General features: G+C 41.7%; 1 protein-coding gene across 5 annotated transcripts in view; it reads left to right on the plus strand.

Moving 5' to 3' along the window:
• LOC132827008 (membrane-associated phosphatidylinositol transfer protein 2) overlaps positions 1-13,397 on the plus strand; it is a 538,978-nt gene that overhangs the window by 164,484 nt on the left and 361,097 nt on the right. For 4 of the 5 annotated variants that reach the window (XM_060843350.1, XM_060843356.1, XM_060843357.1 and 1 more), the window contains exon 2: positions 6,882-6,988. The gene's annotated coding sequence lies outside the window, so the exon portion shown is untranslated. The other variant, XM_060843352.1, reaches the window with a different exon arrangement.

A 13,397-nucleotide genomic window follows, 5' to 3' on the forward strand; every position in this document is an offset into this window, starting at 1 on the left:
GAGAGAAAATTGAAAAAGAAAAAGTAAGAAAACCAACAAGCTCAGTCAGAAGTGGTTTACTCTATCATCGTTTTGCCCTATATACCATTACCCTATTTTTAAGTAGGGGTATATGGAGTATTTTTCCATGGAGTTGAGTCATTGGAATGCTCTTCCTCAAAGTAAGCAGTCTTGGAATATTTTTAAGGTAGGGGTGTATGGAGTATACCCCTACCTTAAAAATGTTCCAAGACTGCTTACTTTGAGGAAAAACGTTCCAATGACTCTCAACTCCATGGAAAAATAATTCTCCCCATCTTTCTTTTGTTTCATTCCTGCTGTCTTTGGCTTTGTATCAGAAACTTTGGTAATTTAATTTCTCCTGTTTTCCACTCTGTTATAGACTCTCATTATTCTTTTTCAACCATCATCCTGTTAATTGCTTAAAACCTATTCAGTTTTCCCAGGTCTGATGTAAGACCATGACCTGAAAGATTAATGTTAATCCACTTGCTTTGTACAGGATTAAATAACCTGCTTCCACTGTGTATATCAAGGCTTTCCAGAGAAGGCATAGGAAACCAAAGTGACGTCATGAACTGAGGTTTTGGGGTCACAATCTCCAAGGCGTCATGAGCCGCTTGAATGCGAACAGCTGTACTCCTGTTCAACAGGCCCCGACCTTTAGAGGCTCCCCTCTCATTTGTGTAGATCTATTCCTATCCCTCCTTCTTTCTCAATGTTATCAGTTAAGGATCTTGACAACGTTCAAGTCTCAAGACTGGATCATAGTGGCAAAGGGTTTGGGAAGCACTGGCGTAAAACAGTCCCTGAAATGTCATTGCACATTATTAGAAATTTGACATCATCTTTGACCGTGCTGATCTAACATAAGTTCTGAACCTGTCAGAAGTATGCCATTTTACAGTTTTGAAGCAAACCATCTCTGAAATGTAATTGAGAAATTAACTTAACAGTGACCTACTGGAAAGGGATTATGTCTGTTTGTGTTAATTTGTTATTTATTTATTATTATGTTTAGTAAGTTTGCAGATAACACCAAAATTGGTGGTGTTGCGGATAGTGACAAAGGTGATCAAAGATTACAAAGTTATCATGATCAGTTGGGTCAGTGGGCTGAGGAGTGGCAGATGGAATTTAATTTGGATAAATGCATTTTGGTAAAACAAACAAAGATGGGAATTATACAATTAATGCCGGAGCCCTACATAATGTTGTAGAACAGAGAGATTCGTGTACATAGTTCTTTGAAATTTGCATTGCATATAGGGTGATTAAGGTATTTAGCATGCTTAGCTTCATTGCTCAGGGGTCTTTGAGGATAGGAGTTGAGACGTCATGTTGAGGTTGTGCAACGCATTGGTGAAGCCTCTTCTGGAATACTGTGTCCACTCTGGTCACCCTGCTATAGGACGGAAATTATTAAATTGGAGAGGGTTCAGAAAGGATTTACCAGGACATTGCCGAATGGAGGGTTTGAGTCATAAAGAGAGGTTAGCTAGGCTGGAACTCCTTCCATTGGAGTGTAGGAGGTTGAGGGGTGATCTTTTAGAGATTTATAAAATCATGAGGGGTATAAATAAAGTAAAGAACAAATATCTTTTCCCTAGAATAGGGGAGTTCAAAACTAGGGGCATATTTTTAAGGTGAGAGGAGAAGATTTAAAAAGAACATGGGGGACAACATTTTTACACAAAGAATGAACTGCCAGAAGATGTGGTGGATGCAGTACAGTTACAATATTTTTTAAAAAAACACTTGAATAAGTACATGAATAGAAAAGGTTTGGCCGGGGTATCTGCCAAATGCAGGCAAGTGGGACTACTTTGGTGTGGAAACATGATTGGCGTGGACGGCTTGGACCAAAGTGACGATTTCCATGCAGTATGACTCCATAAGGAAGTCATTAGAGTTTGATGAAGTGTGTGAGGGCCTATGGGCTGAGACAGTCTGAATGCCATGTATTTTGTGATTGCACTTAAAGTCTGGTTTCAAGTGATTAAAAAGACACACGTAGGCGATAATAGTGATGGTCAAAACAATTCGTGTTGCTGACATGGAAGGAAATCACCTTATTGGAACTAAGAAGAAGGTGCAAGATCAAGGTTAAGTGGTTGTAAAATTGTAGCATTTTATTTTTCTGTATTTATGATCGTTGATGAAATGGGAAAAGGACTTCCAAAGAACCAAAGTAAGTTGCCAGCATTTATTGCCCATCCGTAGTTGCCCCTTGAAGGTGGTGGTGAGCTGTCGTCTTGAATCACTGCAGTTCATGTGTTGTATGTAGACCTACAATGCCTTTAGGGAGAGAATTCCAGGATTTTGACCCAGTGACAGTGAAGGAACTTGCAGGGGTTGATGTTCCAATGTATCTGCTGCCCCTTGTCCTTCAAGATGAAAGTCTTCATGGGTTTGGAAAATACTTTCTAAAGATCTTTTTGATGGATTTCTACAGTTTATCTTGTAGATTAGTACACACTGCCGCTACAGAGCGTTGGTGATGGAGGGAATGGATGCTTGTGGATGTCGTGTCAGTTAAGTGGGCTGCTTTATCCTGGGTGGTGTTGGAGCTGTCCCCATTCAGTCAAGTGGGGAGTATTCCATCACATTCCTGATCTGTGCATTGTAGATGGTAGAGTCAGGAGGTGAGTTACTCACTGCAGTATTCCTATCCTCTGATTTGCTCTTGTAGCCACGAAATTTATTTGGTGAATCCAGTTGTTTCTGGTCAGTGATAGCTCCTAGGATGTTAATAGTGGGGGAATTCAGTGATAGTAGCACTATTGAATAACAAAGGGTAATAGATAGATTGTCTCTTTTTGGAGATGGTCATAGCACAGCACTTATATGTCGCAAATATTACTTGCCACTTGTCAGCCAAAGACGGGATATTGTCCAGATCTTGAACATGGGTTGCTTCAATATTTAAGGAGTGACAAATGGTGCTGAACATTGTGCAGTCATTGGTGAACATTCCTACTTATGACCTTATAATGGAGGGAAGGTCATTTGATAAAGCATCTGAAGATGGTTGGGCATGAGATACTACCCTGAGGAACTCCTGCAGAGATGTCCTGGAGCTGAGATGATTGCTGTCCAACAACCATAACCATCTTCCTGTGTGACAGATAGGATTCAAAGTAGTGGTGAGTTTGCCCACTGATGCCTATTGATCCCTGTTTCACTGGAGCCCTTGATGCTACACTCGGTGAAATGATGTGAAGGGCTGTCACTATTACCTCAGCTGTGAAATTCTGCTCAAGACTCTAATGAGGTCAAGAGCTGAGTGGTCCTGGAGGAGCCCAAACTGGGTGTTACTGATCAAGCTGTTGCTGAGTAGGTGCTGTGTGATAGCTCTATTGATGACAGCTTCTATCACGTTACTTATGGTTAGGAGTAGACTGATGGGTAGTAATTGGCCAGGTTGAATTTGTTCACATTTTGTGTACAGGAAATATCTGAGCAATTTATCACATTGTTGGGTAGATACCAATATTGTAACAGTGCTAGAAGAGCTCGCCAAGGAAGCTGCAAGTTCTGGAGCATGGGTCTTCAGTACTATTGCTGGAATGTTGTCAGGGTCCATAGCTTTTGCGGTATCCACTGCCTCTAACCATTTCTTAAGTGAATTAAATGTACTGAAGACTGGCATCTGTGATGCTGGGGATTTCTACAGGAGGTCTAGATGGATCATCCATTGATAGTAGAGATGGAAATCCCCCCTTCCAGGCTATATTTTGCATCCTTGCCACCCTCTGTGTTCTTCCAAATGTTGTTTTACATGGAGGAGTACCAATGTGTCAGCTGAAGGAGGACAATACTTAGTAACCAGCCAGAGGTTGCTTTGCCCATATTTAACCTGAAGCTGTGAGAGTTCATGGGGTCCAGAGTCAATGTTGAGGACTCTTAGGACAACTCCCTACCGACTGTTAACCACTGTGCTGACACTTCTGCTGGGACTGTCCAACTGGTAGGACAGGACATATCCAGAGATGATGATGTCTGGGACATTGACTGTAAGGTATGATTATGCCAGGCTGTTGCTTGATCAGTCTGTGATACAACACTATGTGAACTATGGCAAGGACTGAATGACATCACCAGGTTCTAAAAAGAGCCATGCAAGATAGCTGACGACGACACGTCCCTCCCAGGTATTCTCAACGCCTTCTATGCTCGCTTTAAGCAGAATTTCGGTGGAGAGGTGACAAGTCCTGATGAACCTATCCCAACAGTCACTGCATCAGAGGCCAGATCAGTTTTCCTTTGTGTGAATCCAAGGAAAGTGATGGGACCAGACGGAGTACCAGGCCGTGCACTCAGAGCATACGCAGATCAACTGGCAGAGGTCTTCTCAGACATCTTCAACCTCTCCTCGCAGCAGGCCACTGTCCTTACCTGTTTCAAGAGGGCCAACATCCTCCCTGTGCCTAAGAAGACCCTTGCAGCATGTCTCAATGACTGCCAACCAGTGGCCCTAACTTTGGTGGTCATGAATTGCTTTGAAAGGCTGGTCATGGCACTAATCAACTCCAACCTCCCCAACACCCTTGACCCACTCCAATTTGCCTATCGGACCAACAGATCCGTGTCAGATGCCATATCACTTGCCCTTCACTCCTGCCTAGAACATCTTGACACCAAGAACAGCTACGTAAGAATCCTACTCATTGACTACAGCCTTCAACACTATTACCCCCTCGAGACTGATAGCTAAGCTTAGTGATCTTGGACTAAGCCCCACTCTCTACAACTGGATCCTCAGTTTCCTGACCCACAGGCCACAGTGAAGTTGGGGACAATATTTCATTCTCACTAACACTCGACACTGGAGCCCCCCAGAGGTGCGTACTCAGCCCCCTACTGTACTCACTGTATACCCATGACTGCGTCACCAAATACCAGACAAATGCCATTTACAAGTTTGCTGATGACGCCACCATAGTCGGTCAAATCTCAGATGGCGATGAAACAGACTACAGACAGGAGGGGGAAGACCTGGAAAAATGGTGCACTGAGAATAACCTAGCTCTTAATGCCGGCAAAACCAAGGAACTCATTACTGACTTTGAGCTAAATGTTACTCCTATCCCCCTCCACATTAGCAGCACAGAGGTGGAACAAGTGGACAGTGTCAAGCACCTGGGAGTGGTCATGCACAACAAGCTTTCTTGGACTCTTTATGTGGATGTACCGGTTACAAAGGCCCAACAACTTCTCCTCTTCCTCAGACAGCTGAGGAAGTTTGGCATGACGGCAAATACTCTTGCCAACTTTTACAGATGTGCCATCGAGAGCATTCTAGATGGATGTGTCACTACCTGGTGTGGTAACTGTACCATTCAAGATTGGAGATGGTTACAGAGTAGTGAACTCGACCTGGACAATCACAAAGGCCAACCTCCCATCTACCAGGCCCGCTGTCGAGGAGAGACCGCCAACATTCTCACATCCATCCCACCCTGGCAATGTTTTTCAACAACCTCTATCATTGGGGAGAAGGTACAGAAGCCAGAACACATGCACCAGTTGATTTTGAAGCAATGTCTACCCTACTGTTGTTAGAATAGTGAATGGACTCTCAAACTCTTAACATTCGTCTGTACCTGTGTTTTTGTTTTTGCTGCTGTTTACTTATTACTTATTTATGCTATTTAACTATGTGATATGCCTGTATTGCTTGCAAGACCAAGCTTTTCACATATGCCTTGGTACACGTGACAGTAAATTCAATTCAATTCACTCCCAATTTTGACAATAGCCCCCAGATGTTAGTAAGATTTTTCAGGGTTGACTGCAGTGTTTCTGCAATTATCTTTTCCAGGTGGACTGTCCAGTTTCATTTCTTTATTGATGCTTTGTAGCAATTAATACAACTGAGTGGCTTGCTCGGCCATTTCAGAAGGCATTTGAGAGTCGGCCGCATTGCTCTGGGTCTGGATTGTATGTAGACAAGATTATGTGAGGATGACAGATTTACTTCCCTGACGGACGTTAGTGAGCCAAGTGAATTTTCCTCATGATTGACTGTGGTCATCAGTAGATTATCAGTTGCAGATATTTCATTTTGTTTTACTTTGTACTCCATCTGCCATGGCAGGATTTGAACCTGGGTCCCCAGAAAATTATCTGAGTTTCTGCAATAGCATTCTAACAATAATACCACCAGACTATTGCCTCCTATGTTATTTGTACAACCGATTGGGGAGACTGGTTCACAATTTACACAATCACTCTGTGTCTTCTGCAAATGAGTGAAAATGTCTGCCCAAGAGAATTCAAGGAGCAGCAGGTCCTGACAAGCCAAAAGGGTAAACTCAGCAAATCTTGTAGTCAGGGACCATTAAATTGCCTTCCCAATTTTACCCTCTACCCATGCAACACAGATTCCCTACAGTGTGGAGGTGAACCTTTCGGCCCATCAAATCCACACTGACCTTCTGAAGAGCATCCCACACAGACCCAACTCCTACACTATTCCTGTCACCCTGCATTTCCCACGGCTAACCCACCTAACCTGTATATCCCTGGACACTGTGGGCAATTTTGCATGGCCAATCCACCCTAGCCTGCAAATCTTTAGACTGAGAGTCTTAAAAGAAATGGGAGTTTTGTGTGCTACTCTCAAATCTTTAACTTTTAAAATGTCTCTGGGGATAGCGAGGCTTGATTTCCAGCACCCAACCCCAATGAGAGGAAACAGGATGCATGGAGTTTCTGGATCTCTGTGCTGCTTGAGATGGTATTTATGAGCAATGTTGATCAAACAGTGCTCCTCAAATTAAATTGAGAGGGAAAGATTCTGTTTGTTAAATGGTATAAATGTTCACAACAGTAAAAGTAAACGATAGTAACCACGATGTCTGTGTTCATTTCCTCAGATACTTGCTGTGTAAATGAGGCAGCTGTCATGACGTCAGCAAGCAGCGATGCCGTTCTGACTTCCTCCTTGTATCTTGAAACCAAGTGGAAGTTGCGTACAATCAGGGTATGTAGCTGCATTCTTAACATCCCCGGTTTTCTCTTGTCAACTTGTCAAATGCCTTTTGGTAGAGGAAGGTGAAAGAGTGCATTGTACAGATATACACACGGTTAGTAAGTCCAGATTTTTGTTCTTTGCAGAAATATTGACTGTGATCTTTACATAAGCTTGTATGACTAATTCGTTATTGGTTTGGACAACAGGTGAAAGCTAGGATAGTGAGAAAGCATGATATGTTACTATGGCCCAGTGGCTTATTGATACAGAGAAAACTGCATTTAGATTTAACACTTTTCTCTCACGCCTATTATGGAATTTCATTTGAGCAGTTCAGTTAGACTTTCTGTAAAACAACAACTTTCTCAGAAAAATAATGTTAAGTGTAGTTAAAATTACTATCTTGCTGACCTAGGTCAGGAGTCTCACACCTCCTAGCAGAGCACTTTAGGGAACATCTCTGGGACACCCACCAATCAAACACACCGTCCTGTGGCCCAACATTTCAACTCCCCCTCCCACTCTGCCGAGGACATGGAGGTCCTGGGCTTCCTTCACCGCTGCTCCCTCACCACCAGACGCCTGGAGGAAGAACGCCTCATCTTTCGTCTCGGAACACTTCAACCCCAGGGCATCAATGTGGACTTGAACAGTTTCCTCATTTCCCCTTCCCCCACCTCACCCTAGTTCCAAACTTCCAACTCAGCACTGTCCCCATTACTTGTCCTACCTGCCTATCTTCTTTTCCACCTATCCACTCCACCCTCCCCCCACCCCCCCCGCCCCGACCTGTCACCTTCATCCCCTCCCCCACTCGCCTATTGTACTCTATGCTACTTTCTTCCCACCCCCACCCTCCTGTAGCTTATTTCTCCACGCTTCAGGCTCTCTGCCTCTTATTCCTGATGAAGGGCCTTTTCCTGAAATGTCGATTTTACTGTCCTTGGATGCTGCCTGAACTGCTGTGCTCTTCCAGCACCACTAATCCAGAATCTGGTTTCCAGCATCTGCAGTCATTGTTTTTACCATGTTATAGTCCAACAGGCTTATTTGAAATCCATGCTTTTGGTGAAGCACTTCATGATGAAGGGTCAGGAACTACTGATTGAAGTAAATATCAATACTTAGAGGTGACTGAATCAAAGTGGGTTGATTCGGCAATAACAACAACTTATTTGTACTACAGCTTTTAATATCATGAAATATTCCAAGACACTTAGTGGGCGACACGGTGGCACAGTGGTTAGCACTGCTGCCTCACAGCGCCAGAGACCCGGGTTCAATTCCCGACTCAGGCAACTGCCTGTATGGAGTTTGCACGTTCTCCCCGTATCTGCGTGTCTTTCCTCCGGGTGCTCCGGTTTCCTCCCACAGTCACAAAGCTGTGCGGGTCAGGTGAATTGGCCATGCTAAATTGCCCATGGTATTAGGTAAGGGGTAAATGTAGGGGTATGGGTGGGTTGCGCTTCGGCAGGTCGGTGTGGACTTGTTGGGCCGAAGGGCCTGTTTCCACACTGTAAGTAATCTAACCTAATAACTTCAGGAGCATTGTAAAGCAAGGTTTGATACTGAGTCTTAGGATATATTAGTTCAGATAACCAAAAGCTTGGTCTGACAGGAATGAACAAGAGAACAGATTTAGCGGAGTTCAGGTAATTCAGAGGGGGTAGAGCTCAAGATCACATCAGCGATATGGAGCAACAAGACTTTGGAAGGATGTGAAAAGATTGATAGACATGTTAAAAAACAGGTTTTTATTGACCATGATCCAGTGTGGGTCAGCAGGTTGAATTGGACTTGCTGTATATTGTTTTAGAGACCTAAAGTTTACAGAGGGCAGAGTATCGAAGACCAGCCCAGAATTGTATTAAAATAGTAAAGTGTAGGGGTAACAGTAGCGGATCAGCTGAGATGGGGCAAAGACAGACAATATCACAGAGGTGAAAATGGCCAAACATAGTAATGGGAGAAAGTGAGGACTGCAGATGCTGGAGTTCAGACTCAAAAGATGTGGTGCTGGAAAGGCACAGCTGGTCAGGCAGCATCTGAAGAGCAAGAGAGTTGATGTTTCGCGCATAAGCTGTTTAGATGAAGAGCATATGCTCAAAACATTGATTCTCCTGCTCCTCGGATGCTGCCTGACCAGCTGTATTTTTCCAGCACCACACTTTTTTAGCTCAAACTTAGTAATGGCATATGAATGAAATTGGAAGCTCATTTAAGGATCAAATGTGAAATAAGGTTGCAAGCAGACTGCTTAATCTCTGACTGACTATTGTTGGGCAGAGGGTTGAAGTTGGTAGCTAGGAAATAGTGGGAGAATCGACGTTTCGGGCATGAGCCCTTCAGGAATTCCTGAAGAAGGGCTCATGCCCGAAACGTCGATTCTCCTGCTCCTTGGATGCTGCCTGACCTGCTGCGCTTTTCCAGCAACACATTTTCAGATCTGATCTCCAGCATCTGCAGTCCTCACTTTCTCCTAGATAGGAAATAGTGTTTTTTGTCCATGCTGGAAACAATGGTTCAAACTTCCTAAATTAGAGGAATTTTTTTTCTCATCCAATACTAGATATTAGATAACCATTCTGATAATTTAACACCGGTGAAGAGTTGTGAAATTTGTTTATGATGTAGGTCTAGGTGTCATTTCACTACATGAAAACTGTTGCTATACCTTTATATAATATAATTGAGGGACAACAGGGAGATAAGAGATAGGAAAGAGACAGGGATAGATCCTTGGAGAAATGCACGCGAGTAGGACAAGAAACTGTTGCAGGCGATTTGCTGGCTGTAATTAGATAGATAAGAATGGAACCTGATGAGAATAGTCCTACCTATGAGAAGACGCTGGAGAGTTGTATGAGGAGGATGGAGTTGTGTCAAAGGTTGTAAACAGGATTAAAAGGGAAAAATGATCTTCATCACATTGGATGTGATTTGTCACCCTGACCAGAACTCTTTGGTACTGTGGCAAGAACTGAAATTTGATTTAACGGAGTTGAACAGATGTGGGAGTCAGTCAACCAGTATTTTGGAAAATCAAGCAGCAGCAAACCGAATATTAAATGCACAATTTTGTTTCTTAAAGCCAACTATTTCAAATTTGTCAAGTATCAAAGTTGACACGCTTGTTTTGAACTTTAGGAAAAAAAATTCTGAAATGTAGTGCAAAATAATTAGTTCAATGAAGTGATAATACAGGTTAGGTTTTCAGCAATTCAGTTTGGTAGTACTGAAGAGAAACTTCATGGCCTTGTTTGGCCAATGCTTGTACTTTTCAATATCCTCTTCTGTACATCGCTTTTATTAAAACTCTGGTGACCCATTTCACTCCCCTTGTTGCTTATCTTAAATAGATACACTTCCAGTTTGCCGCCACCCCCCCCCCCCGATTCCTTTTTGTTTTATTTTCCATTGTTGTGTATCAGTTTCCTCTTCACCCTACCCAATCTTCCTATTTGTCACCCTACTTGTGTATTGTCAGCCTGAATACTTCCTACCCTACAAGGCCCATGTATACGTCTGTCGACTTTGGAGCATCTTAACCAGGACTGAAGTGCATTGTACAGGTGGCCTGGCTCAGGCTATCAAACTCCAAACAGCTTAGGGCCAAATCTGGTACCGTGGCAAATGCTACTCTTGTTTGTTCTCCTGTTGTATAAGCTCTCATTGTTTAACTTTTGATAAGCACTAACTTGTCAAAGATTGCTTAGGGCACCTCAAGTATTGAGAATATGAGTGGTGGTAGAAACCTTAAATGCACACAGCAGATTTATCCTTAAGTATTTGTCTGGTACAACTCTGGAGAAATATATTTTCAAATTCATTCCTGTGATGAATTTACACAGAATATTTCCTGAGCGCCAAAGTTTCTGCTTCATCTATTTATCTGTGCTTTACAAAACTGCAAAGGAAATGTCTAAATGTTTCACAGATCTTTATCTGCATGCTGACTTTGTGGTTTGATTTGTGACTTGGTGCATCAACGAGTAGCTATTTGGTAAGTTGATGATGAGAGTATGATGGTAATGCATAACAAAGTTTCAATTTTTAGCAAAACAAGCTTTCAAAATATGTTAAGCTTTTTAATGGAGTGAGAGTCTGTTAAATTCTCCATATTTTTGCAAAGGGGTATTAGATGAGTTAAATAGAAGTAATATATAGGGTTATGGGGGGTGGAGGGGAAGATTATGGGAATGGCCCGATTTCATGATGATCATTCAGAGAACCAGTGCAGACACGATAGGCCAAATGGTCACTTTTTGCACCATGATCATTCTGAGATCCTTTGAAGTTATCATTGTTATGCTTTGGCTTTTCCCAATAGCCAGAAAACAAACTTTTTTAAAAAGAAAAGTGTTCAGGTTGAAATAAAATCTATTGACAACATTCTGCAGAAAGTGTATTGTTCAAGAAGTTCTACTTCTGCTAATATTTGCAATCCTTAAGCAAAGTAAATCTTATTTGTAGTATTTGAATTATTGCACAAAATCCTGTAGCCAAATTTTGAAAGGATTAGTATTACACCGTTTAGAGAGGGAACGTTGCGAGCTTTGGCAGTGGTACTTGAGGATTGCAGTGTTTATAATTATTCATGGACTGAGTGCTGTAAATGTTTTTTAAAAAAGTGAAAAATGCACTTGGGTCCTTCCAAAATCTATTGAGAGCTCCTTTCAAATAAAAATGCTTAACTTAAAATGAATTTTTATGCAATTTGCAGTGTGCCCTCAGTAAATATACACATATCAGCCTTTCATGCAAGCATAACTGATCCCCCCAGATAATATAAATTTTCTGTTGTTTGAGTTTTTACAAAAGAAAACACTTAACTATTTGGCAAACTATGCATGGAAATGACACAAATCAAACCACAATAGGCAATTCAATCCCTGAGCCTGCTCTGCCATCAGTTAGATTCTAGCTGATCTGTATTCGAGTATAGCCACTCACCTTAATCCACATCCGTTGATGTGTTCATCTGAAATAAAAACACTTATAGTAAAATGCTGTACATAAATTGGCCAGTTAACAAGTGTTGGCAAAATCCATCGATTTCAGCCTTTGAAAGATAAAATTGATCACCAGCATTCACAATCATTTGAGGGAGAGAGTTCCAGATTCCCAGCCTGTGTGAGAGTATGGCTGTCTACTTTTGCTCCAAAAAGCAGTTCTGAATTTAATATCGTGTCCTTTTTGTTTTGGATTCCCTCACCAGAGGAAACAGTTTCTCTCTTACTTCCCTATCAAATTCTTAAATATGTGAATGGGAGTAAGAAAAGTAGATTTACTAATTCATGTCCTTTATGGTGATGAAAATCATTAAAGCATGTTATGAAATTCTGTTTAGGTTACAATTAGGAATTAATTGAGTTTTGTCAAGGAGAAGTAATTGAAACTGCAAAATATGCTAATGTATATGAAATGATTTGTTAAAGAGGATATTGCTACAATTTTAATCTATAATTTCATTTTTCCATACTTCTATTCATGACAGTAGTGGGATGAGTAACCCCTTCTGGAGACAAAGACCCATCTTCATTCTGGGGATGTTATCCAACATGTTGGGTCATTTGATCACTGTGCTAAATAGATTTTGAATGAGCTAGCAAGTTAAATCTTGGCATTTATGAGGTGCTGTAAGTCATCTGCTATAGAATTATATTCAACCACAATGGCCTGGCAAATTCCTCCATTCTGTTATTCACAACAAGCCAGCAGCAACACCAGGAATAAATGAGATTCTGTTCAGTGTTCTGTTTGAACAACACAGTGTGTTGAAGACTGCTGAACAGAAAACTGTTCCGTCAGTGAGAGCCTTGCTTGTTTTTCTTTAGCACTTCTAAATTCTGGGAATTAGTGCAAACAGAAAGAAAACAGGCAGACCGTTCCCATTGGAGTTAACTTTCTGTGTATCCTTTGCTTATCTTTTCATTCCGTTGGCAACCTCAGCTTTGTTACACATCTTTTGGAACCTAATCAGGAAAATAATTATACTCCTTTCAAAATACTCCAAATACATCACACAGCAGAAAATATAAACCTTTTCCAACATGAGTCCTCGTTTTGTTAGGAAAACTTACTGGAGCTGATGTCAAAAGATAAAGATAACCAAGTGCTCTCCAAATCTTCATAGCACTGTCCACCAGCTGTGACCAACTCCACTGTCTCCCTCTCCATGCCCACTTGTCACCTTCAGTTCAGTTTCATCAGTGGTCTCCTCCAAAATTCCATATCGTACTTCACGCTATCAATTCCAAACCTGCGGATGTGTATGCCTGGTAAGAGACCAGTGAAATAAGGTGCTATTTTGTGGTGCAATAAATTATTTTTAATATGTACTATTCAAGTTGCACCTCAATGAATCAAATGAATAAAATTCAAGTAATCTTTAATTATGCCACCTAGCTTGAGAACT

Source organism: Hemiscyllium ocellatum, chromosome 24, assembly GCF_020745735.1.
Source record: "Hemiscyllium ocellatum isolate sHemOce1 chromosome 24, sHemOce1.pat.X.cur, whole genome shotgun sequence".
In the NCBI taxonomy this organism is placed as follows: Eukaryota; Metazoa; Chordata; class Chondrichthyes; order Orectolobiformes; family Hemiscylliidae; genus Hemiscyllium; species Hemiscyllium ocellatum.